General features: G+C 38.7%; 1 protein-coding gene across 6 annotated transcripts in view; it reads right to left on the bottom strand.

Annotated features, from left to right (window-relative positions):
* The window catches only part of SYT1 (synaptotagmin 1), a 531,062-nt gene extending 508,406 nt beyond the window's left edge, over nt 1–22,656 (bottom strand). For 2 of the 6 annotated variants that reach the window (XM_072724441.1, XM_072724443.1), the window contains exon 1: nt 22,239–22,626. The gene's annotated coding sequence lies outside the window, so the exon portion shown is untranslated. Of the gene's footprint in view, nt 1–22,238 lie in introns of all 6 variants that reach the window. The other 4 variants (XM_025992159.2, XM_025992158.2, XM_072724442.1 and 1 more) reach the window with 4 other exon arrangements.
* Between the last annotated feature and the right edge of the window lie 1,205 nt (nt 22,657–23,861).

The following is a 23,861-nucleotide window of genomic DNA, read 5'->3' as shown; positions in this document are numbered from 1 at the left end:
TCTTAAATACCTCGTATCTGTTTATCCAGCATGTCTATTATTTATCTATTCTTTTTTGCTTCACCAACAAATAATGCACTGTCTTATACTTTCACTAAACGTATTTTTTGAGTCTTTCTTAGCTCTTTAACTATATTCTGTTCTCCTTGAAAAAAAACAAAGCTTTTAGGAAAAAAAATCTGGAATATGTGACTAAGTGCTCATCTCATAGTAAGCAATAGAAAAATACTTGCTGACTGGGTACCTAAAACATCAGGAATACATACTGACTGAAATATATATCGTCACTGTTGTAAGGGTTATAAATATCTTTTAATTGCTAATGTGTTGATATGCATTTAACTATAAGCAACATTTAGGTGATGGTTACTTTTGGAGAATAACATCAAATGTCTGATAATTTTCAAAATCACCCTTCAGCAGAGTATCATTTAAATGTTGACATTGATGTATTTTTGTTTAAAATGAGATTAAATGTAAAATATTGAAAAGCAAAAGCATTTTGTCTAAAAACAATTTTCTTGAAAATCAGTGCCAATCCAGGTATTTTATGGAGGATGGCTTTTAAAGACGATTGCACTCACTTTATATTCATGAACCCTTAATGTTTCTCTTCCTCTGACTTTGAGAGTATATTAGTAAGTCTTTCAAGCATAGGAAAAATTTTTTTCTCTGCCACTTTCCAGATGCCTTAAAGTTAACCCAACTTTTATCTACTTGCTCAATGAATTAGATGGCACTGTGGCTGGGAAACACATGTATAAAATGCTAAAAAAAAAAAAAAATCAGTGTTATGATAAGCTCTAGTTTGCATAATGGAAATTAAACTCATTTTTTTGTTGTTTTTAAAAAAGATTTATTTATTTACTCATTATTTTAGAGATGAGGAGAAGGGGGGAGTACTCTCACCCCACTCAGGCAATAGAGCAAAAACATTTTATTCAAAATGACTCTTAAATAAACTCATTTAGAACATTATACCCTTCTATTCAAAACATTCCAATGGTTTCCCATATAATTCAGAATAAAAGCCAAAGTCAACCCAGTGCCCTGCACCATCTCCCCCCATGTTACCTCACTGAAATAAATTCTTGCTTCCTCCACTACTTTAACCAGAGCACTATGGCTCCTGGTTTCCCCAAATCACCATACACCTCTTATTAAAGTTCAATTTCTCACTTCCTTCAGATCTGTGTTCAAATGTAACCTTTACCTACCATCCGATTCTGATAAATGCATTGATGATAAAAAAAAGAAACTCTCAATAAAATAGGTTTAGAGGGAACAGATCTCAACATAGTAAAAAACATATGAAAAGCCCACAGCTAACATCATACTCAATGAAAAGCTCTTAGTTTTTAGGAGCTTAGGAAAAGCTCTAAGATCAAGAACAAGATAAGAATGTCCATTCTCATCACTTTTATTCAACATAGTACTGGAAGTCCTAGCCATGGCAATCAAGTAAGAAAAAGAAATAAAAGGCATCCAAATTCGTAAGAAAGAAATAAAACTTGCACCAATTGTGTTTGACATGATAGTATAGTATAGAAACCCTAAAGACTCCACCAAAAACCACTAGAACTAATAAATGAATTCAGTAAAATTGCAGGATATAAAATTAATTTACAAAAACCTGTTGCATTTCTATACACTAATAATGAGTTAGCAGAAAGAGAAATTAAGAAAACAACCCAAATTGTAGTTGTATTCCCCAAAATAAAATACCTAGGAATAAACTTAACCAAGGAGATAAAAGACCTATACTCTGAAAACTATAAAACACTGATGAGAGAAATTGAAGATGATACAAATAAATGGAAAGAGATTTCTTGCTCATGGATTGAAAGAACCAATATTGTTAAAATGTCCATATGACCCAAAGCAATCCATAGATTTAATGCAATCTCTATCAAAATGTCAGAACTAGAAGAAATAATACTAACATTTGTATGGAACCACAGAAGATCTCAAATAGCTAAACAAGTCTTGAGAAAAAAGAACAAAGCTGGAGGTATCACATCCCAGACTTCAAGACATACTACAAAGCTATTATGATCAAAACCATGATATGATACCAGCACAAAAACAGAGACCTAAAAGAACAGAATAGATACCCCCAGAAATAAACCCACACTTATATGGTCAATCTATGACATAGGCCACAAGGACATACAATAGGGGAAAGAGTCTTAAATGGTGCTGAACAAACTGGATAGTTATGTGCAAAAGAATGAAACTGGACTTTCTTACACCATACACAAGAATAAACTCAAAATGGATTACAGACCTAAATGTGAGACATGAAACCATAATATTCCTAGAAGAATATATAGGCAGTAGACTCTCTGATATCATCCATAGACACATTTTTCTAGATACATCCCCTCAAGCAAAGGAAACAAAAGCAAAAATAAACTATTGGGACTACAGCAGAATAAAAAGCTTTTGCACAGCAAAGGAAACTGTCAACAAGTTGACAGAGCAACCCACTGAATAGGGAAGATATTTGCAAATGATATATCCAATAAAGGATTAGTATCTAAAATATACAAAATAACCCTTATTCAACACCAAAACCCCCCAAATAATCGGATTAAAAATGGACAGAGGACCTGAGTAGACATTTTTCCAGAGGGGACATACACATGGCCAACAGACACATGAAACGACATTCAACATCATTCATCATCAGCAAATGCAATCAAAACCACAATGAGATACCATCTTATACCTGTGAGGAGGATTAGATCAAAAAGTCAAGAGATAACAAGTATTGAAAAAGATGTGGAGAAAAGAGAACCCCTTGCACTGTTGGTGGAAATGCAAATTGGTGTAGCCACAGTAGGAATGTCCTTAAAAATTAAAAATAATATTACCATATCATCCAGTAATTCTACTACTGAGTATTCACTCAAAGAAAATGAAAACATAATTCAAAATGATATATGTACCCCAATGTTTATTGCACCATTATTTACAAAAAAACAAAGTTATGGAAGTGACCCAAGTGTCCATCACTAGATAAATGGATAATGAGGATGTTGTTTGTGTGTGTGTGTGTGTGTGTGTGTATATATATATATATATATATATATAATATTACTCAGCCATAAAAAAGAATGATGGACAATATGAATGGACCTAAAGGGTATATGCTAAGTAAAATAAGTCAGACAGAGTACCCTAAGATTTCACTTATATGTGGAATTTAAGAAACTAAACAAATGAACTAACAACAAAAAAGAGAGAAACAAATGTCTCTTAAATACAGAGAAAAACTGGTAGTTGCTAGAGGGGAGGTGGGTGGGTGGGAATGGGTGAAATAAAGGGAATTAAGACTACACTGATCATGATAAGCACTGAGAAATACATAGAATTGTTGAATACCTGAAATATTGTATACTGTATCTAATATGACTGTATATTAATTATAACTCAATTTTTAAAAAGTTAATTAGTTCATCAAATGACATCATACATAATGAATCATTAAAAATGATCTATTCTAAAATAATTATATGCTACTAAAGGTTACAATAGCTGTAGCATGAAAGAAAAGAATTGTAATTGAAATAAGTTTTAACGTTATATTGAAAAAAGGATACTTAATAATACAAAAAAGAAATAGTAATAAAATGCATTATGCCTTTATTGCCAAAACTGGCAGTCTCTGCTTTCTTAACTTGTTTTGTTGCTTGTGTTTTTACTTCCTTAATGGCACTTTGCTAAATAAAATATACCACCATCAAAGCCCTTTTCTACCTTCCTTCCTACCTCCTTCCCTCCCTCTCTCCCTTTTTTTTTCCACTTCTTTTTTGCCCCTGATAAAAGGTAGGCTCTTTGAAGGCTCTAGGTTATTGATACTGAGTATTTTTAACCTAATGCTCAGTTTTCTGAATTAATGAAAGAATAAATGATCTAGATCTTAGTAACTCTAAAGCGAAACCCTCCTCTTGAATCCCAGCTGTAACACCAGTGGTATAATTGTGAGTAAAAGCATCATTTTTGTGACCTAAATTTTCTCATTTCCAAAATGGCCATAATAATAGTACAAAGCTTGCAATAGGTTTGAAGTAGGATTAAATGAGTAATGCACAAAAATTCTTAGAATGGCACATGACACGTAATTAAAGCTCTCTACATGTAAACTATTTGTAGTAAATGTAATGAATTTTGTATAAACTCCTGAAAACCTCATGTTCCTTAGAATATCTTCCATATACTCTTTGTTTTAAAATATTTGTCACATAGCTAAAATGTGCAAGATCATTCTTAAAAACATTAGATTTTGAAATACTTTAAAGTCCTTAAGATCAGCATATTTCAGCCTTCAAAGATATACTAAATGTGATTATAACATTTTTATTTATAATACTGTCTGAATATATAAAGGAAATCAAACATTAAAAATACTATAGAAGATTATGATCACTAATAATAACTGATGAAAGTATTAATTGTAAACAAGATATTATAATATCTGCTACCCAAGAATACTTTGCAATATGATAAAAGTGGAACTTTAAAAACATCTTTAAATATGTTCAAATCTATAAAAGCACTTAATATATCTTATGTGTTTTGACACAATCTTTATAAACTATACCAGAAAATACTTAAAATTATAAAACTGAATTAGCTTAAAGTAAACCAAACCACTTGCATTTAACATATTTTATAGAATTATTCCATGTTGTATTAACCAAGAATAATTTATATAACTCTTTCTAATATTAAAAATATATACATTTCAAAATAATTATAGTTTGTATGAAATATTACCCCAAGTAAAATCATCTAATCACTTAAAGTGTGCATTACACACATTGTATATAATGGAATACTGATTTTAAATGTACTATGTTTGCATATGCATATAATACTTTTCTTAGTAGGTATAAGAGGCTCTTAACAGTGGTTACATCTGGGAAGTAACAAGGGATTTGGGAAAAACTATTTTTCAATTTACACATTTTTGGATTATTTGAATATTTTAAATAATTTTTAGAATGCATTTTCACTTAAAAAGTTAAAATATTTTTTTAAAGCATTCTTCTTTACTGGCAACAAATCATACTTTTAAAAAAGTTTCCAATATAGAGAACTAGACATATATCGAAAATCTATACAGAACGAGTATCTTTGTTTTTCAGTAATAGAAATCTCTGTGCCTTGAATATGGTACAGATTTTGATATAATTGAGGAAATTAAAAACAGAGTGGTAAGAAAGATGAAGAGGAGTATAAAGGGAAAAAGTAAAGCAAAACAATGATTATCTCTTTGAAAGATAGTTAGCATTGCCTCAAATAATCTAAAATAGTGGTCCCATCAAAATAGAATTGAAATATATTCTTCAACATGTTTACACTCTTAATTATCACAAAATGAACACTTAAATCAACACACATTCATTTGTAACTTAATAATGAGCTCTCTGGCCAATTTATTTGGGGAGGTAAAGACTGTAAAAACAAGGAAGTCATCTTTCACCTTATATAAAAATGAGAGTCAACGATAATTAATTCCAGTTCATGAAGATTTCTTATTACCAAGATCACACATTAAGTTACTATATTTGTTTGAAAAAAAATAGGAATGAGTGAGAAACAAATGAAAACAAAATCAGCAAGGATGATTCATCCAGTAATATTCATCAAAGATTTTTAAGTACTTACTTAGTAAGTGCTAAGGACCTCTAGGTAGGTCAACAATGAGTATATAATTGGAAACAACATAAAAATGCTTCCTGCACTCAGAGAGCACTCAAGTTCAATCTGACTTTCTGCACTGTGGTAGTAAACATTAATGAACAAAGAAGATTGCTATAATTTTATAGTTTAATGCATTATTGTTGGAAGAAGAGTATAGAAATGAAAACATATCTCAGAGATTTTTTTTGACACAATTATTCTCAAATGAGTAATCAGTAATCAAAGAATGTTAAAGATCATATCAGCCTGTATTTGTTACAATCTCACTATTTCATGTTTAGCCAGAAGATTTATTTTTCACTGCATTTTTTTCCAGATATTTTCTGGAAATGTGTTTTCACACCCAGAGGATGTTAGATCACAGAGTGTTCCCATTAAAAAGAAAAGAAACAAACAAGAAAAAAAAATCTGTGATGCTATGATTTTGAGAAAACACATTACCAAAATAATTGGGAAAAATACTAAGATTAAAATTAAAATTTCAGTAATATATATTTTAAGCATTTCTTTACATCCCACTTAGGATTTACTTTACTTCAATTTAATCTTATGAGTATCCTCACCTATAAGATAAAAATTTATAAATATATTTCTTCTTTAAAAGCAATTAAGTATTCAACATTTTCAAACTTAAACTCTTAGTTTCCCAAAATTAAAAAAAATTTCAATTACTGTTCAAATCCCTCTCTACCACAGTTTGCCAATTCTTGACAGCTCTGTAATTTTCAAAAGTAATATATTCCTATTCTTATAATGTGGAAAAACTGAACATGTTCTCAAACATAAATAATAGTAATTTATTTTTACATAGTCAGCCATATTACATTTTTGAATTACAATGTTATTGTCTGCCCATAGCAGATACATTCCACAGTTCTCAAAGAAAAGAATTGTAATAGAAATAAATTCTAACTTTATATTGCAAAATACTTAATAATACAAAAAAAAAAAGAAAAAGAAATAGTAACCTCTATAGGTGGTTGAGGATGTCTGGGAGTTTGTGCTCTTAAAGTATCTTTGAGCAGATGAATGAAATGACTGAAAGATTGAGGCCATAATCTCCAATCTTATGCACCTTTATGCAAAAATTCACACAGTCAGCAGGAAAGCCAAAGGAATAATGAAAGGTGTCAGAGAGATAATCTAGTAAAATCACATCACTAACTTAGTGACCCTAGCATGTGCTAGGGTCCTGAGGCAGGAAGAAGATTGGAATATTAAAAACCTGTAAGAAGACCAATGTGACCAGAGCATGAAGATGAGAGAAATAATATGAGAAATTAGGCTGGTAACTCAAGTTAACAGTAGAATTAATAAGGCCAGGTTGTTTTGATTATGGTATGGCAATAGAGGAAGAGAAAAGTAAACAAATTTAAAAGATATTTGTGAGCCAAAAGTGATCAAAACATCAAATATTTTGGATTTGGGGTTAAGGATGAGAAGCCTATGAAAACAAGTTTCTAGATAACACAACTAGTTGAATGGTGGAATATTCATGAGGATCAAAGACTTTGGGGAAAGACTAGATTTGATGGTGAAATGAATGAGTTCAGATTTGGATGCGGTGGATTTGAGGAGTCTTTAACATATCCAAACTGATCTATTAAACTGGCAGCTGTTTTCATGTCAGGAATGAAATGACTCATAGGTCACAAATGACTTAGTTTATGCTCCAAATGCCAGGAGTACCGGCATTTTTCATTTTTAAGATTTTACTTTTAAGTCCCCTCTATACCCACCTAACGTGGAGCTTGAACTCACAATCCCAAGACCGACAATCACATGCTCTGCTGACTGAGGTAGAGCCAAGTGCCGCGGAGGGCTGGCCTTCTTAAATCAAATACATACCCACTGTTTGAGATGCAGGTCAAGAAAAGACAAGCTTCCATTAAAGTATGAACTAAGCATCCCCCATAATAAAACAAAAGTCCCTCGGAGTGCAGATCATGCATCGCCTCCTCTATGAAGCCATGGCTGCCTCAATTCATTGATCATTCATTCTTCTGTGGTTTCAAAATGTTTTGCACTCTCCGGTTGCAACTTAGAGAAGAGGCTTTAAGACCTTGACGATGTCCTCTCTTTCCAAGTCCAGGGCTCAGGGGAGAGTTTTACGTTCTGAGCCCTTGTAGTTATAGGACATGTAGAGTGGGTCTGGCTAATCACCTCTGACCAGAAATTATTTTTGCCTCTTATAGGGTCAAAGTAGTTAAATGCCGGTGAGGAACCTTCCAGTGCTTCCCTCTTTACTGCAATGAATCCTTAAACATGATGTTGAAGTGACAGTGTTATAAGCCACTGAGGCCCTCATTAGTCTGGGTCCTTGAAGGAGGATGTAAATCTGAGAAACACTCGTCCCCCACCCCTCCCTCTGCCACACACATGCCATTGTACACACGCACACACACACGTGCACACACACACACACACACAGATCCACAATGGCTAAGTAGTAAGAGCAAGAAATAAGGCTTACGTGTTTAAGCCACTCATGTTTTCCTGTTGTTTATTATCAAAGCGAATCCTACCCTATCCTGACCTTCTCACAGTTCACATCTGGGTATGTTATCTTTACTGGCTTATGGTATCTCTCAACTGAACTATACTTTGTTCTTCTATAGGTGGTTGGGATGTCTGGGAGTTTGCACTCTTAAAATATCTTTGAGCAGATGAATGAAATGACTGAAAGATTGAGGACATAATCTCCAATCTTATGCACCATTATGCAAAAATTCACATTCAGCAGGAAAGCCAAAGGAATCATGAAAGGTGTCAGAGAGATAATCTAGTAAAATCACATCACTAACTTAGACAGACTGAAGGTTTTTATATCATTTGACTGTTTTTAAATGTGAACACAAAATTCTACGTATCGATGCTCAGTCTTTGTTAGTTCCATAGACTAGTTCTCTACTCACTACCTTAAAGGAAGAGAAATTATATTCTAACCACATCTGTGTATCTACTCTACAAGAAAATTCGCTCCTAACCAAAAAAGGAGTACAGCACACTGACACAGTTTCAACAAAAATAAAGCTTAATGGTTTTTAGCTGTTAGCTATTATAACTAGTAGCTATTAACTGAATTTCTCAAAACGTAGCCGACCAACATGGATCTGCTTGATTGGGGATGACCAATAATAGCTTTGGTGCCAGATTCTGTGTGGACGTTAAAAACAATAATCCAGTGCATTCTGGAAAACAGTATGGAGGGTCCTCAAAAAGTTAGAAATAGAACTACCCTACAATCTAGCAATTGCACTACTAGGTATTTACCCCAAGAATACAAAAATAGTTGAAGGGATACATGCACCCCAATGTTGATAGCAACTATTATCAACATTAGCCAAATTATGGAAAGAGCCCAAATGTCCACTGACTGATGAATGGATAAAGAAGATGCATATATATATACACACATGCATACACACACAATGGGATATAACTCAGTCATAAAAAAGAATGAAATTTTACCATTTGCAGCAACAATGTGGATGGAGCTAGAGAGTATTATGCTAGGTGAACTAAGTCAAAGAAAGACAAATACTATATGATTTCACTCGTAAAATTTATATTAAATTAAATGTAATTTAATTTCACTCATATAACTTAAGAAATAAAATAAATGGTCATGGGGGAAAAAGAGGAAAACCGAGAAACAGACTATAGAAAACGAACTGATGGTTATCAGAGGGGAGGTGGGTAAGGGGAATGGGTGAAATAGTCTTTGGGGATTAAAGAGTGCAATGGCAATGAGCACCAGGTGTTGTATGGAAGCAGTATGATGATCCCTTATATTCAAAATAAGCCACTGCGTATTTCTGCATACCCATTTTATTTACATATGCTTGATGGGATTTTAAATGCACTGTAATTCTTTGAAAATTGGTAATACTTTTAAGAGAAGTATTTTTAAAACCACAGATTGTTACCTGTTAGTATGTTGTTAACTTACTTGGTCATGCCCATATTTATTTAATGAATGAGGGGAAAAAAGAGAACTGAAGATGAATTATTAGAACACAACTAATAATGAAAATAAAACATAAAAAATATTTCACTGAATTTCTGTTCCTATTGTGTGTGTGTATTAAGTAAACACAATGATTCTAGAGAACGCTCTCTTCCTGCTGTCTCTTAGGCACTGGCAAGTCAGAGATGATAAAAAAAAAATACCACTGCAAAATCCTGAAACACTTGCAGTTAGTGGTGCAATCAGCGATATTTTAAAATATCCAAATATATGCAAGTATATAGGTACTAAAACGTAAGCTATTCAAGATCCAAAAGAGCGTTGGTTCCACAGATAAGGAAAACAGAGCATATCACGTATTGACCAGAAGAGTTTATCATAATACTCTTGCAATATTCATATAAAGGTGGCCTTACGTGGTTTCAGCAAAGAAAACTCCATTTTCAAAATAGGTTATCAGAGTATAATGTCCAGAGGAATCTTAAGGGAGACCAGAAGGCCATTCAAGATTGACGCTTTAATTATTACTTCATTACTGCTGCGGTGTATTGAGTGGTACTGCAATCTCACAGAAGTTAATATGCCTCTGTCAGCACCCAGTTTACTATCATAAAATGACCTAGGTAGACTTCGGTTATTGAGTTCTTGAAACCAGGATATGAAACCAGATAAAGGAAAAATAATTTCCGGTTAATGCTCTGAGACCCATGTTGTCTAAATGACAATCGACACAAAAGGATTTGTTTCATTATGTTTCCAGTGTTTATTTACTTTTGTTTCAAAATCTAAATTAGAGTTTTGTAGGATATAATCGAATATATAGTCAAAAGGAAATTACATTGAAAAAAATCATTACTGTGATAAAAAGCCAAGGTGTTCACTTAAATGCAGAGAAATCATAAAAGTGGGCGTAGGCCACAGATGCGATTCCCTTAGAAATGAGGGCAAAATGAGAAAGGTTATCAAGATTCAACAGAAGGGACATCGAGGGTGTCTCAGGAATGCGTGCCGTGAAAGAAAAGGAGCTACACTTCTAAAGATGAATATGGAAGATGAAAATATACACCTGAAAGACACCTAAGAAGGCATTTTGAGAGTCTGAGTGGAAATGGTACATGTTCCATGATGGCAACCATAAAAAATGTAAGCCTGTGGACCCAGACTGGAAATGATTCCACAGATAGAAGATACCACATATCTTTAAATGATGTGGGGGTTGTGTGATCGTATCATTTTGAAAGTTCCCTTGATCATGTTTAAGACTGGTTTAGTTAAAATATTAAAGCAGGGTTCAACTCATGGACCCAGCATCTTTACACTTCAGCTCTATTTGCCTTTTGTCTCTTCCATGAGCAAACTGCACTCATTTCCTTGGCAGCGCTTCTGCACAGGGTTCCTCTGTCCATAGGGCTCTTCTGCTTTTTAGGTAGCTGGTCCCTTCTTTTATGCCTCAACTTGCATATTCTTAGTTGACCAGAGTCTCCAATGTTGCTTTATTTACTCGCCTGTTTTATTATCTCATAGCATTTCTTTTTCAAACCAGCTTAGCTGTGCTTTGCTCTTAAGTGATGTTGGTTTTCGTCGTCTGCCTTAGAAGCAGGGGCCTCGTCTGCTGTGTTTGCTTCTAACTTCCCAGCATCCAAAATAATGCCTGGCATGTAATAAAAGCATGTGAGTACTTCCTGAGAAACACACGTTGTTCTTAAAATAATTCCTTTTCATTTTGGGGTGCAGCAAGGAGAAAATGCAGTGCAAATTCATTATGTTGTATCTATGGCAATATACAAGTGGTTAAGGTATTAGGATGGTTATAAACTTGAAGTAACCCCACACACCCAACAAACATTTAAAGTAGTGGCCTATGCACAGCTGGCCCCGTACATATCTTCAGTTTGCTGTTTTGGGCTTTCCTGAGCTCAGTCTAAGAATCCTCAAGTTCTACAAGTACCTGCCTACTGTAGTAAAAAAAAAGAGAAAGAAAGGCAGTAAGGACCCAAATAGAATTAAATGACACTCAACTTAGCCCTCAGCCTCTGAATATTCAGTCTTCCTACACAGATACAGTCATACCTGTTAACAGACTATTGAGTATTTCCATACTCCATAGTATGGAAAATGTTGGTAAATGGCCATTGCTCCAAGCCTCTGAGTGCCACTCCTCTCTACATCCTCAACTATTATGGACCTTTCCCTAGAATCCCCTGGATTTTCCCCTGACTCACCAACTGAGGGGTTAGTGTCTGGAACAAGAGGGGCTTTCTAGGAGCCTGCTCCATCATTAATGCCAGCTCACATCCTTTCTCAGGGTCAGTGCCTGTACCTTATGAACTGAGTGCTGCTTCTGCCTGCCCTAAATCTAGTCATTTTTCCTTCTTATAACAGCTAAACTCTCTTTCCGTTAAGTAATGCTATTTCCAACATTTATTATTTATTTATTTATTTCCAACTTTTAAATCCAGGAATGACACTATGCTCAGCCTAGGTAAGTATCTTATTTCAAGAGTTCAGGGCAAGTGATCCAAGTTGTTCCCATCGAGCTTATCCCAGATTTTTTTTTTTTTTTTTTGCAAAAGAGATGTTATCTTTACATGGAGATTTCTGACATAACCCTATAGTCACTTGATGCATTCCTACCACTGTAAACAGAGAGCCTGACTCCAAATAAAGTGATGGCAGAGAAAAGAACCAAGATGAGAGGTGAGGAGGGAATAGGGGGTTGTGTGGTTTCATTTCCCATTTCCAGCTACAACCAAATCCAAAATACTCCTGAACTTTATGGTAACCTGAGCTCTCAAAACCCTTTTCTTTCTTAAACCATTTGGAGTTAGGTGGAAGTTCTGCAAGTGAAAGAGTTTCTAATAAAAAATGGCTGACAAGGGTGGCCAGCCAGATCTGCCTCCTACTAACAGGGTATGAGACAATTTGCAAACATTGTTACATTTCTCTTTCTGGTGAAATGAAACTTCTAGCAGTGAAATATCTTACTGAAGCTTACCATGACAGAGTAGGTATTTTACGCAGGTCTGTAAGTTTCAGGCTTGTGTCACATCACCTTGATGGCCATATTGATTCAAATTATGAAGTAGATAAAGTCTGCTTGGGACTCCTGGATCTATTTCAGACACCTCTACTTCTTGGTCACCATTTGTTCCCCTTCATCCACTGAGGAACTTAACGATTACATGATTGCTTATGGTTGAGTATTGGTTCTGTAAATAGACTGCTTGTGTCTGAATCCATATCCTACCACAGAACAGGCATACGACTCTGACAAGTTACTTTTTCCACAATTTTCTCACTTAAACCTTATAGATTATTGAAAATACTGAAAAGAATGAAGCATGGAAAGTACACAGAAAAGTGCCTGACATGTAATAAGAACACAAGAATGTGATTACCTTGTGTTTGTCCAGGAATCCCTATAAATACCTCTCCTATGCTCTAGTTAATCTTGCATTCTTTCTATAGGTCTTTCCTAATTCAAACTCCTGTTTCCTCATATCGGATCAGCGAGAGAGTCAATTAAGTCAGTCCACATCACAGCATGTATGGCTCTTGACAATCACTCACAAACGTGTTTATTTCTTCACATTAAGAATTGTCAATTGATGGACTTCAGTGACGACTGAATAATAACTGGAGGGGGGGATCCCTGGGTGGCGCAGCGGTTTGGCGCCTGCCTTTGGCCCAGGGCGCGATCCTGGAGACCCGGGATTGAATCCCACATCAGGCTCCCGGTGCATGGAGCCTGCTTCTCCCTCTGCCTGTGTCTCTGCCTCTCTCTCTCTCTGTGTGTGACTATCATAAATAATAAATAAAGAAAAAAATATTTAAAAAAAATAACTGGGGCTTGGATATGTTCCCTACTTAACATCCTCTATCATGGAGTAGAAGGGAAAAGCATTGCTAGATTCACGACTTCCATTAATATTAGGTTCAGGAAGCAGTAGCAAGTTGTGTGTGTGAGTTTGAATGAGGCAGATAATGAGAGATGAGGATAAAGAACTTGGGGTGAAGCTACATCCCTCACTATCTCGATCACATCTCTGTGCACTTGGGAGGTGGCTTAGGATCCTGTAGTTGACCAGTAAAAAAAAAAAAACAAGTGTGATGACATCTCATATTGCACTGATATAGCAATGACTAAGGGCCAACTGAGCTTAGTGACTCAGGCTTAGTGACTTCTCTTAAATTTAAGAAAACTGTCCTTTGGATAATTTTAAAATATACATACAATTTATTTCAAAGTTAGGGCCACAAATGAAATGCCAGTGTGTTAAAATCTCCCTATCTCCTCAATGTAAATAGTGTATCCAAATTTAGTGATGTTAATTTCTAATCTTTATAGGAAATAGCAAACTACTACTTATATTTTGAGAAAATTTGAAAACATATTTTTTTCTCTATTGAATGCTGAGTCAGTATGATCCAGTAGGTAAAAATTATAAAAGGCTTCCTAAGTGTGTAATTGCAAGCAAACAACTTCATCTCCTTTACTGCAACTGTAAAATGGAGAATCTCTTCATCATCAAAGTCAAATAAGGCAATGCAATTCTTTAAAAATACCGTGCTCTGTAACTGTCACGAAAATAATGATTTAATTGCTATCATTAGAAGAACAAAATGGGGAGAAAAAAGTGCCTAATAGGACATGCCATTTGTGTGCACTTTCAAACATTATTGTTCATTCACTTTGTAGTCAAATTTGTTCCTGAAATTACCAGTAGGCTAGAGTTCACCTGCAAGACTTAAAAACATTCAAATCATGGCACAGTCCATAAACAAGTGAAGAGGCTGCTCCCTTATTCCTCTATACAGCTGTTTTGTGAAGCTAACCTAAAAATGTATACAAATTAAGAATTAAATTTCTTGCTTGTTGACAAAAAAAATAATAATAAATCCAGCTGCTAGAGATTAGTATTAAGCTCCCAGTTAGTGATTCTATAGGAAGATAACTCATTAAGATAGAAAAAACAGGAAAGAAGAAAGAATAAGGGGAGGGTAGGAAAGGAAGAGAGTGAGGAAGAAAGTGCAAGGGACGGCAAGGGAGTTACTAGATCGCTTGTGGCTGGAGAGCTGAGCAGACCTCTTCCACTCTGGCAGGGGGTAGTGATGCACTTCAACACAAAGAGGCCCAAGGGTCCAGAAGTCAAGAGAAATAAAACTGTTGCTATGTGTTCAATATATAAATCCTGAAACATTCTCAAAGCCATAGCAGAACTAGTCTACTCTTTCCTAAAGGAGCTAGCTCTCCGCTAGCATCAATATTCATTTTGTGGTGTCCAGAAGTGGCTTAGAAAATATCTAGGATTCTTGATTTAAAAAAAAAAAATTGGAAACCTGCATATCAAGTACATTTTGTTTTTTTGGTCTTATTTCGTTTTCACAATTTAAAAGCCAAGCCAGTTTTGGTCAATTGAGGAGGATGTTGGCTTTTTTGGTTGAAATGTCACTTTTCTGAATTATTAGATATATCTCAAGGTGATTGCTTAGTTTTTTTTAATTTAACGTTATAACTTAATAAAAATACTAAAAATAGATATATGTATTATCATGTCGTGAACTACGCTTTTAACATGAGAGTTTCCTGTACTCTCGAGATAAAACTCGAGCATTTTTAGGAATATAATGGTCTGATTTATACACATTTAAATATAAAAACTGTGGCCTTGGAGCTTGGAAACTGGTTAAAATAGGATGGTGATGTTATTCTATTTATAGAGGAGATTCTGGTGCTCTGGAAATATGCTCAAATGTCCAATGGTTCACTTTATTCATTCCTCAAATCTGATAAAAATGCTGGGGATTACACAGAAAGCCAGCCTTGTAAACCAGGACCTGGCAGGCAGTCCAAGTCAGAAACAGATTCGGTGCTTTGCTCCCTTGTCTTTCTCCTGAGAAATTGTGTCAACTCTTTTTCATAATCTTGCTAACTCAAAGCGTGATTGCTAGGGAAGCTCAGCTAGGCCTTTGCAACCCGTGTTACACTACTTGTACCTGTTTCAAAAGTCATTAGTGGTCTAAAAACTATTGTTGATTTTTTTTTCTCAGAATTAAGCAGTGTCTATAGTTTATAGGTGATAAATAAGGTCCTATCCTCTGCTTATACGGCTAGAATACTGGGTACAGTACGTCATGAAGGAAAAGATAGTCTCGATTGCTCTTTCTCCTCCTCAAGGAGAGTGCACACAATGACACATTGACATTTTTGTGAGTCTAGACTGCTGCCATGAGGCTATACTATGGTTTACACTTACAGTAACCCTCAAAAATTATGTCGGAAAATAATAACCCATCTTAAAAGCAACCTTATTTGGGATCTCAAAATAATATCCAGAGGTTCCATGAAATGCAAACCAATCCTCGATTATATGTGATGATAAGGACAAGTAATGTAAATGCATAGGGGCTCCCTAACAAGACACAGGTGTACATTTCACAAGTACTAAAGCCAATCCAAGGATCTGAAATTCTTTTTTAACAGTAATTTCAGCTTTACCCAATGGTATTCAAAAGCACAGAAAGTTACTGTGAACCGATTCATAGTTTCACAATCTCACCATCTGCTTGGATCCTTTGTGTGTGTAGTGAAAGGAAATTACATGAGATAAAAGTTCTTTCATGAGTTACTGTAAAACACAGACGGTCAACATCACATTTGGTAAGTCTTAGCACTAACTTTGGAATAGCTGTGTATGTTTTTTTGTCTGAGTATTGCATGTGCTTTTGCCTTCATCTTGATGAAAATATGCCCACAAATCTCTAAGTAGCAATTAGTAAATCCAATTACCAGCTTCCAAGCTCCAGTGAAGTCTGGGCCCCAAGGTTGGCCCAGAGAGGGGACCTCTAGAAACAAGAGACTGCCCCCTGGAGGCCACACCTGGGAACTACTCCTCGGAGGCGTCAGGTGGCCTGGCCTGCCTTCCCCCCTCAAACCCCCTGAGACTGGAAAGATGGTTGTAGTCAGGGAAGATGTGGGAGGACAACAAGGTATAGTGTGTATCATTTAAGCAATTGTGGTATAAGAATGATCTACATTTCAATACCTCTGATTCTATTTGTGTTTAAGTGCCTGTGTGCATTTTATCCTTGATTATCTAGTTGAATTATTTAGAGAATAAAAAAAAAAGAAAAAGAAAACATTTACCTATTGAAGGAAAAAAATACAACCTCTTTTACTCATAATACTCTTTGGCAAACAAACAAATAATGATATGAACTCTACGCTATACAGAATTAAAAGCAAGGCTACACTTCACTGAGAGAGAAACAGGTTCACTGGGATGAAGTCAGACTCAAGTTTCAGTACCATACCTGGATTTGATTCATTGGATATTTCAACCGAAAATTAATTCCTGACTGAGGCACTTAACCACATGTCTTACCCACAGTATTTGGGGTTATTCTAGCCGAGTTGCCGTCTGGCATGTGTGATGAAATGTTGTCTTACAGGCCTGTTAGGAAATTATATCTTAACCCAATAGTTTCACTAGATTCTTATACTAGCTGAAAAAGGCCATTCTTGTTCTGCATGGAAATTTTTCAGCTCCCATTTTGTACAAACAGCTAAGAAATAAAGGGCAATTATTATCTTCATCTGCTTTACAATTTTCCAGGGCTCCTCTTTAACAAAATTACTCCCTATGTGTATAATTAGTGTGCTCAACATACAACATGTGAGACCAATATAGGAATGACCAGTATTTTTTCTTTATATCACCACAATATTGGTAACCAAAAAGATGAACTTTGACCTCCCCTCATTTACATTACTGGTAAATTATGGAAACCAGCGTGCCACATAAACTAAGCATTGAGCATTGTAGACACAAAAAGAAACCCAGATAGAATAAGAACTAGTTCTATACAATTAAAATTTATAATTAAACTAAATATAAAAATTAGAGAAATGATTTTTTAAAAAATGCTTTGCCTCTTTTTAAACATGTGGCGGAAAATTCATTTCTAATGCTATTTTATTTTTATTCTAAATTGAACTTTAATTTGTTTTAGAACTCTCTTAAACACTTTTTAAACGAAGGAAACATATTTGAAAAGGAGGCTTCTTTGCAATAAGACATCTATAATTCTATTTAAAACTACACAAATAGCATTTCCAGTGCTTACTCTTTTGACAACATAGCAAATTTCTCACTGTACACCTTAAAATAATTTAAAAAAATAGTAAAAGTTAAACTTTTATTCATAGATACAAGAAAGGACAGCATGCTCTCTTTCTTGCAATAGATACCATGAATATATTTGCAATATAATTTAAAATAAGTTTATTTTCCTATTACTAACACATGAGTAGAATGATATCTATATGCCCTGCTACCATAGTTTATCTTATAGTCAACATAAAATAGTTCTTCAAGAACTCTTAAAATGACAGAGAAGCTAAAGGAAAAATACTGTCTTCTTCTAACTGGAGAAATTGTGCTTTAAAAGGGGGGGGGGCACCCTTAATGGAGAGGTTTAAATCAAGTTTTCAAAAATATTACAAAAAATATTGATCATTACTAGAGTAAGTATTAAAGATACCAATTCATAAGCCCTTACCTGAAAAAGCAATGATAACCATGCCATTCAATTATGTAAAAGATTAGGAACAAGTTTATCTTTATGCAAATGTTGAAAGAAGCACCTGATAAGAGCCTTAGAAAAACAGAAAGTTTATCCTTCCATTAGGTCCAAATCATGTAAAAATATGATTTCAGCTTGTTACCTGTATATAGAAGTCCATTTTCTTGTTCTAAGAGGCTTTTTTTTTTTTTTAAACCATGATTCATGCAAAAATAACTTCTTGCCAAAGCCATAGAAGAGCTATATAAAGGGAAAGATCTAGACCCCCCATTCATTTTGCCTCTGGGTATTCCTAGGCTTTCATCCAAAATACCATTAAAAGCATCCCCAAGACATTGTTATTTTTCTTTAAATGGTACTTTTTTACAGGAGTACTCCCTAGCTTCAGCAGTTTTGACACTGTCCATTAATTTCTAATCCTCTTAGAAAAAGTTACATGATTTAAAAAGTATACACATGTAAACACATATGTATGCACATATACACATATGTGTGTATATATATCCCTAAATGCTAAATACTTATGTACTTAGGCTGCCATACACTTTATTCCGGTTTAAATAGCTTTGGCCAATTTCAATGGAAAAGCAAATTCAAATGAATGGAAAACAAATTCAACTAAAAAGCATCTCTTATACATTACACTTTTGATACAGATGGATTTATGACAAGCAAATCAATTACAAATTTTAAAAATCCACAAGTAGATCAGATACTTAATTTAAAAAAGCATTACCGCTTAGCAAAAACACTTGCAAAACCCATACCTACATTATGCTATGGCACAAAGTCAAACTTTGGTCTTGGCTTTTTGTAATAACAGAACAAATTTGTTCCATTATGTAATCAAACTGTTTTATTTCTGCTTTCCCTCCCCCAAATCATCTAATCACTACCATTAGAAAAAAAATGTTATGTTCCAATTTGGCATTAATGATATCTCTTCCCGGCCATGCACAAACTGGAAATCATAAGAGCTATAAGTATTTCAGGCTCATATAATTGTCTGTCTTAAGTAGAATTCCTTAAGATTAGATGGTTCTCAAAACCTGTTTCAGGGAATTTCTCTAAATTGACTTCATAAACTGACTTCAAAAGAGAGGAATTGATATCGTGTCCAAGGTGTCATTAGGCTAACAGGGAGTTCCAATTAACTTTCAGATTTCTAACACATTCTGCTTTTTATTTACTAATCTTCCATTTCATTTTGCAAATGTAACTATAGCTTATTTTCATAATAAATAATAATAAAGCTAGCATATAGTTTTATTTTCAGTTAGCACCAAGCCTAAGATGCAAATCTTATCATGTAAATACCATGTTATCCATTTTCATATTTCTTGATTAGAACTATCCGATCATCGGACCAAATAGAATACTATTCTCCATTAGGAAACGAAGCTTCAAACCACTCTGCAACTCTCTATTGTGTGGTATTTTGTGGAATTAATATTTTAGCATCTCCTCTGTATAGGAGCAGCCCTTAGTTCTGATAAATATATGTTAAAGCCTCTTTACCATATTTGCCCTGAAACACTGATAAGATTTACTAAGACATTCTTTTTAAAGGAGAAAATATGAAGACTGTATAAAATTGTCATGCTAGAACATTTTATGGGATGACAGGGAAATAATTTCTTACAATGTATCATTTCAAGTCTCTTCTCAACACACTCACTATATATTAGAATTAGTTCTGACTTCTAGAATATAAAAGGCTTAATTTTTCAGAAGTATGCGAGAAACCAAACACTCCTATGCATCTCTCTCACATGTCATTGCTATAATTAACGTTTGTAAAGAGACATGAAAATAAATGTCACAAATCAAGCCCAAAGTTTTACCTTTCCTAAGACAGGAGAGAAATAAGCAAACAAAATCCTAATTTGCTCACATGGGAAGTAATTGGGTTCCTCTTTGTACATCTTTTCATGTCTAAACTTGTTAATTCAGTTGTACACACATGAGGCAATTAAGGGATTGTCCTTTTGTCCTTGTATCCAAAAGGTGGTACCTCTAAAAAATTAGTTAGCTTTCAACAGAGATACATTTAAAAAAAAAAAAAGGCATTTAAATGTCAAAACCCTAGATGGAAGATCTTGTTTTTGTGACTAGACAATTCTACTTAGATAGGAAAGATAAGTGCCTCAAATGGAAAATGGGCTTAGAAAATGTGCATTTACAGTGATGGCAAATGAAACCAGGCCTTCTCTAAGTCAACGTGTAAACTTATACACCAAAGCTATGTGCTGGAAAAAAGAAAAAAAGGCTTTCTGGGGTACATAAATTAGTGTGGAAGGGCCAATAGAGTTAGAAAGAAGATTACCTTTTCTTATCCCAAGTGTGCACGTAGGAAAAAAAAAAAAAAAGTGAGACTTGGCATTTCCCCTGATAAACCAAAGGAAGGGATTCAGCTGGACGCTAACATCTGCTGGCTTCCCTCTGGAATGCTTGGAAGCACTTGGAATGCTTTCCCGGGCACTGCTCTCTACCTCCTCCCGTCCGACAACAATCACTTAGCCATCCTGGTCATGAATAACAGGAAAGGAAGGTGTACAGCGCCGATGAGGGAATTGCATGTTGCTGAAGCTGCTGTCAAGGCTCTGTCCAACAAGGACCTTTTGCTCGACCTATGGTGTGGGCAGCCAGGGAACAGGGCTCTTTGGATATCTTCCTCTTATAGTAAGACACGAGAACAAAATTTGCCTTTTAAGATTTTTAAAATTTGAGGTTATCTCCCTACGATTACTTTCTAAACTTTGTTCCACTACAAGAGGATTCGTGGCCAACTGAGCTTCCATGTGCCTCCCAAATGGAGAACTGAAACTGCACTCACACCACGTCTGCATCGCCCAACATCCTCATTAAAAGAAAATCAGGCAAGGCAGGACCTGGATATCCCGGCAACATAAGGCACACAGAGCGAAAGGGCCGAGAGAGCTGGCAACTGCATACACAGAATCAGTGAAACAGTTGCTTCACTTCACTGAAGGGTTAATGGTCAATAAAGTAGGAATCAACACGTAGGCAAAACGAACGAGAAGATTAGCTTTCTCAAAGTAGAAATCCAACCCTCCCGGTCACACTGGTGTCCCTTGCAAATGTTTTGAAACTTTACATCCTTTGCCCCCCAACGCAAAGGCCATAGCCGGGAACCTCAGGACTAAGTAATGATCTGGTTTTTGAATTTTTTTTTCTTTACACGAGAAACCCCCCCCCCCCCACCCTGAAAGTTCAGCAGAGGCTACCACGGATGGGCAGAAGCCCCTAGCCAGCCCCACAGGACAGAGGCCAACGGGCAAAGTGGGATGGTGGCACCTCAAAGCGACGGCAATTAAGCAGTTGAAAGTGGGTTAGATCAGTGGGTTATTTTTGCTTCGTTGGAAGGAATCAAGTGAGAGGCACAGCGTCTTGCAAGGAGGGGAAGGAGTCAAACTTGATGCTTGCCCTCCCGACAGCCCGGGCTGGAGCCTGACTACCTTTATTCCCTCCAATTGCTTTCAGTTCTCGAATTTTTGCAAAGGTTTGTCTCTACCCTGGTCCCCCCCACCATCACCACCCCGACCCCCCGCGACCCCTCGCGACCCCGTAGACCCCCCTCTTTGCTCTGAGAAGAGGCGATCCTCTCCGGGAAGAGAAAGGAAACCCTGTGCCTCCTTCGGATGGGAGGAGGGTGGGGACGCGAGAGAGCCCGAGCCCGGGGGCGGGGGAGGTGGGAGATGCGATGGAGAAGAAAGGATGAGCAGGGGAGAGGGAGCAAGAGGATGGGGCGGGGGGCCCAGCTGCAACTCCGGGCTCCATCGCGGGCGCTCCTGCAGGAGCTGCCCCCGGGGCGCGCGGATCACGACCCCCCCCCCCGGAGCGCCCTCCCCTGCAGCAGCCCCCACCGCCCAGACCCAGGCGGCCAGGGGGGCCGGTCCTGCAGCCGGGTCCGGGCAAGGCGGCCACGCGGCGGGAGTCGCCGTCTTACCTGCAGGCAGGACCCGGAGGGGGTGCCGGTGTCCGTCCCCGCGGCTCTGCCCGCGTGGACCCGTGCGGGCGCACGCGTCCTCCCGCTGCCTCTGCTCGTGGAGGGGCAGCCTGCAACACAAAAGGGGCGCGTGGGTGTGGGTGTGGGTGCGTGGGAGGCTCCCCGGGGCCGCCAGCCGGTCCCAGGGCCGCCCCCGCGCTGCACACACCCCTCGGGGCGCCGTGCACACCACCCGGGGGGCTGGCCCGGGCGCGGCTGCAAGTTGCGGCTGCGGGAGGCGGAGGAGGCGGAGGCGGAGGAGGCGCGGCGCGGCGCGGCGGGCAGCGCTCGGGCTAGAGCATCCCCACACTGCAGCTCCTCCAGGAATCCCTCCGGGAGGAGGCGGCCGCCCGCAGCCCCGCCCCGCGGCCCCCGCCCCGGCCGCCTCATTGGCTGCACCCGGGACGCGGCTCCGAGGAGCCAATCCGGGCGGCTCGCAGGGGGCGGGTCCGCGCGGCCGGCGTCGCCCAGCCCAGCGCCCTCCGTGGGTGTGCGGCCCGCGGCGGCCGGGGACCCGGGGCGGGGGACCCGGGCGGGGGCGGGGGCGGCCCCCCCAAGGAGACCGCCTCAAGGGCATCCGCCTGGGGAAGCCCCGCAACCCGCCCCGCGCGCCCCGCAGGCCCCGCGCAGAGCCGCCCCCGCCCCCACGCCTCCTCGCGCTCCCTCGCTCTCTTTCTTTCTTTCTTTCTTTCTTTTTTTTAACTTTCAATCAAATCCTGCCCCGATACTGAGCATGCCCAGACCGCGACAGCACCCCTCGGAGTCCCGAGGTGTGTGGGCGCACGGGCTGCGGGTGCCTGGGGACGTGGGGGGGCGGGGAGGAGGCAAAGTTTGTCTCCGGCCCCCCCGACCCCGAGGAGTTGCGAGCGCGCGGGGCGGCCTGGCCCGACACTCGGGGAGGGGGCCGCGTAGACGCGAGGCTGCTGCCGGGATGTCAGCAGGGCTGGGGGGGCGGGGGGACCGTGCAGGGTCCGTGTAGACCCGAGGCTGCTCCCCGGATTCCAGCAGGGCTGGGGGGAGCGGGGGGCACCATGCACGGTCCGCGTAGACCCGACGCTGTTCCCCGGATTCCAGCAGGGCTGGGGGGCGCGGTGCGGGGTCCGCGTGGACCCGAGGCTGCTCCCCAGATTCCAGCAGGGCTGGGGGGAGCGGGGGGGGGGGGACCGTGCACGGTCCGTGTAGACCCGAGGCTGCTGCCGGGATGCCAGCAGGGCTGGGGGGGCGGGGGGGACCGTACAGGGTCCTGTAGACCCGAGGCTGCTCCCCGGATTCCAGGCAGGGCTCCGGGGGGCGGTGCAGGGTCAGCTGGGCGACCCGAGGCTGCTCCCCGGATTCCAGCAGGGCTGGGGGGAGCGGGGGGACCGTGCAGGGTCCGTGTAGACCCGAGGCTGCTCCCCGGATTCCAGGCAGGGCTCCGGGGAGCGGGAGGGAGCGGGGGGGGGACGCGGGGGGGGGGGGGCGGTGCGGCCCCAACCGGGGCCTCGCGAGCTGGTGGCTGCAGACTTGTGGGGCGGGGGCCGGGACCACGACGCCCGGGCGGCCGCTGCCCGTAGGTGGGGCCCGGGAAGCGCGGCTCCGCCCAGG

Source organism: Vulpes vulpes, chromosome 10 (genome assembly GCF_048418805.1).
Source record: "Vulpes vulpes isolate BD-2025 chromosome 10, VulVul3, whole genome shotgun sequence".
NCBI classification, from domain to species: Eukaryota; Metazoa; Chordata; class Mammalia; order Carnivora; family Canidae; genus Vulpes; species Vulpes vulpes.
This window is presented reverse-complemented; position numbering and strand designations above follow the sequence as displayed.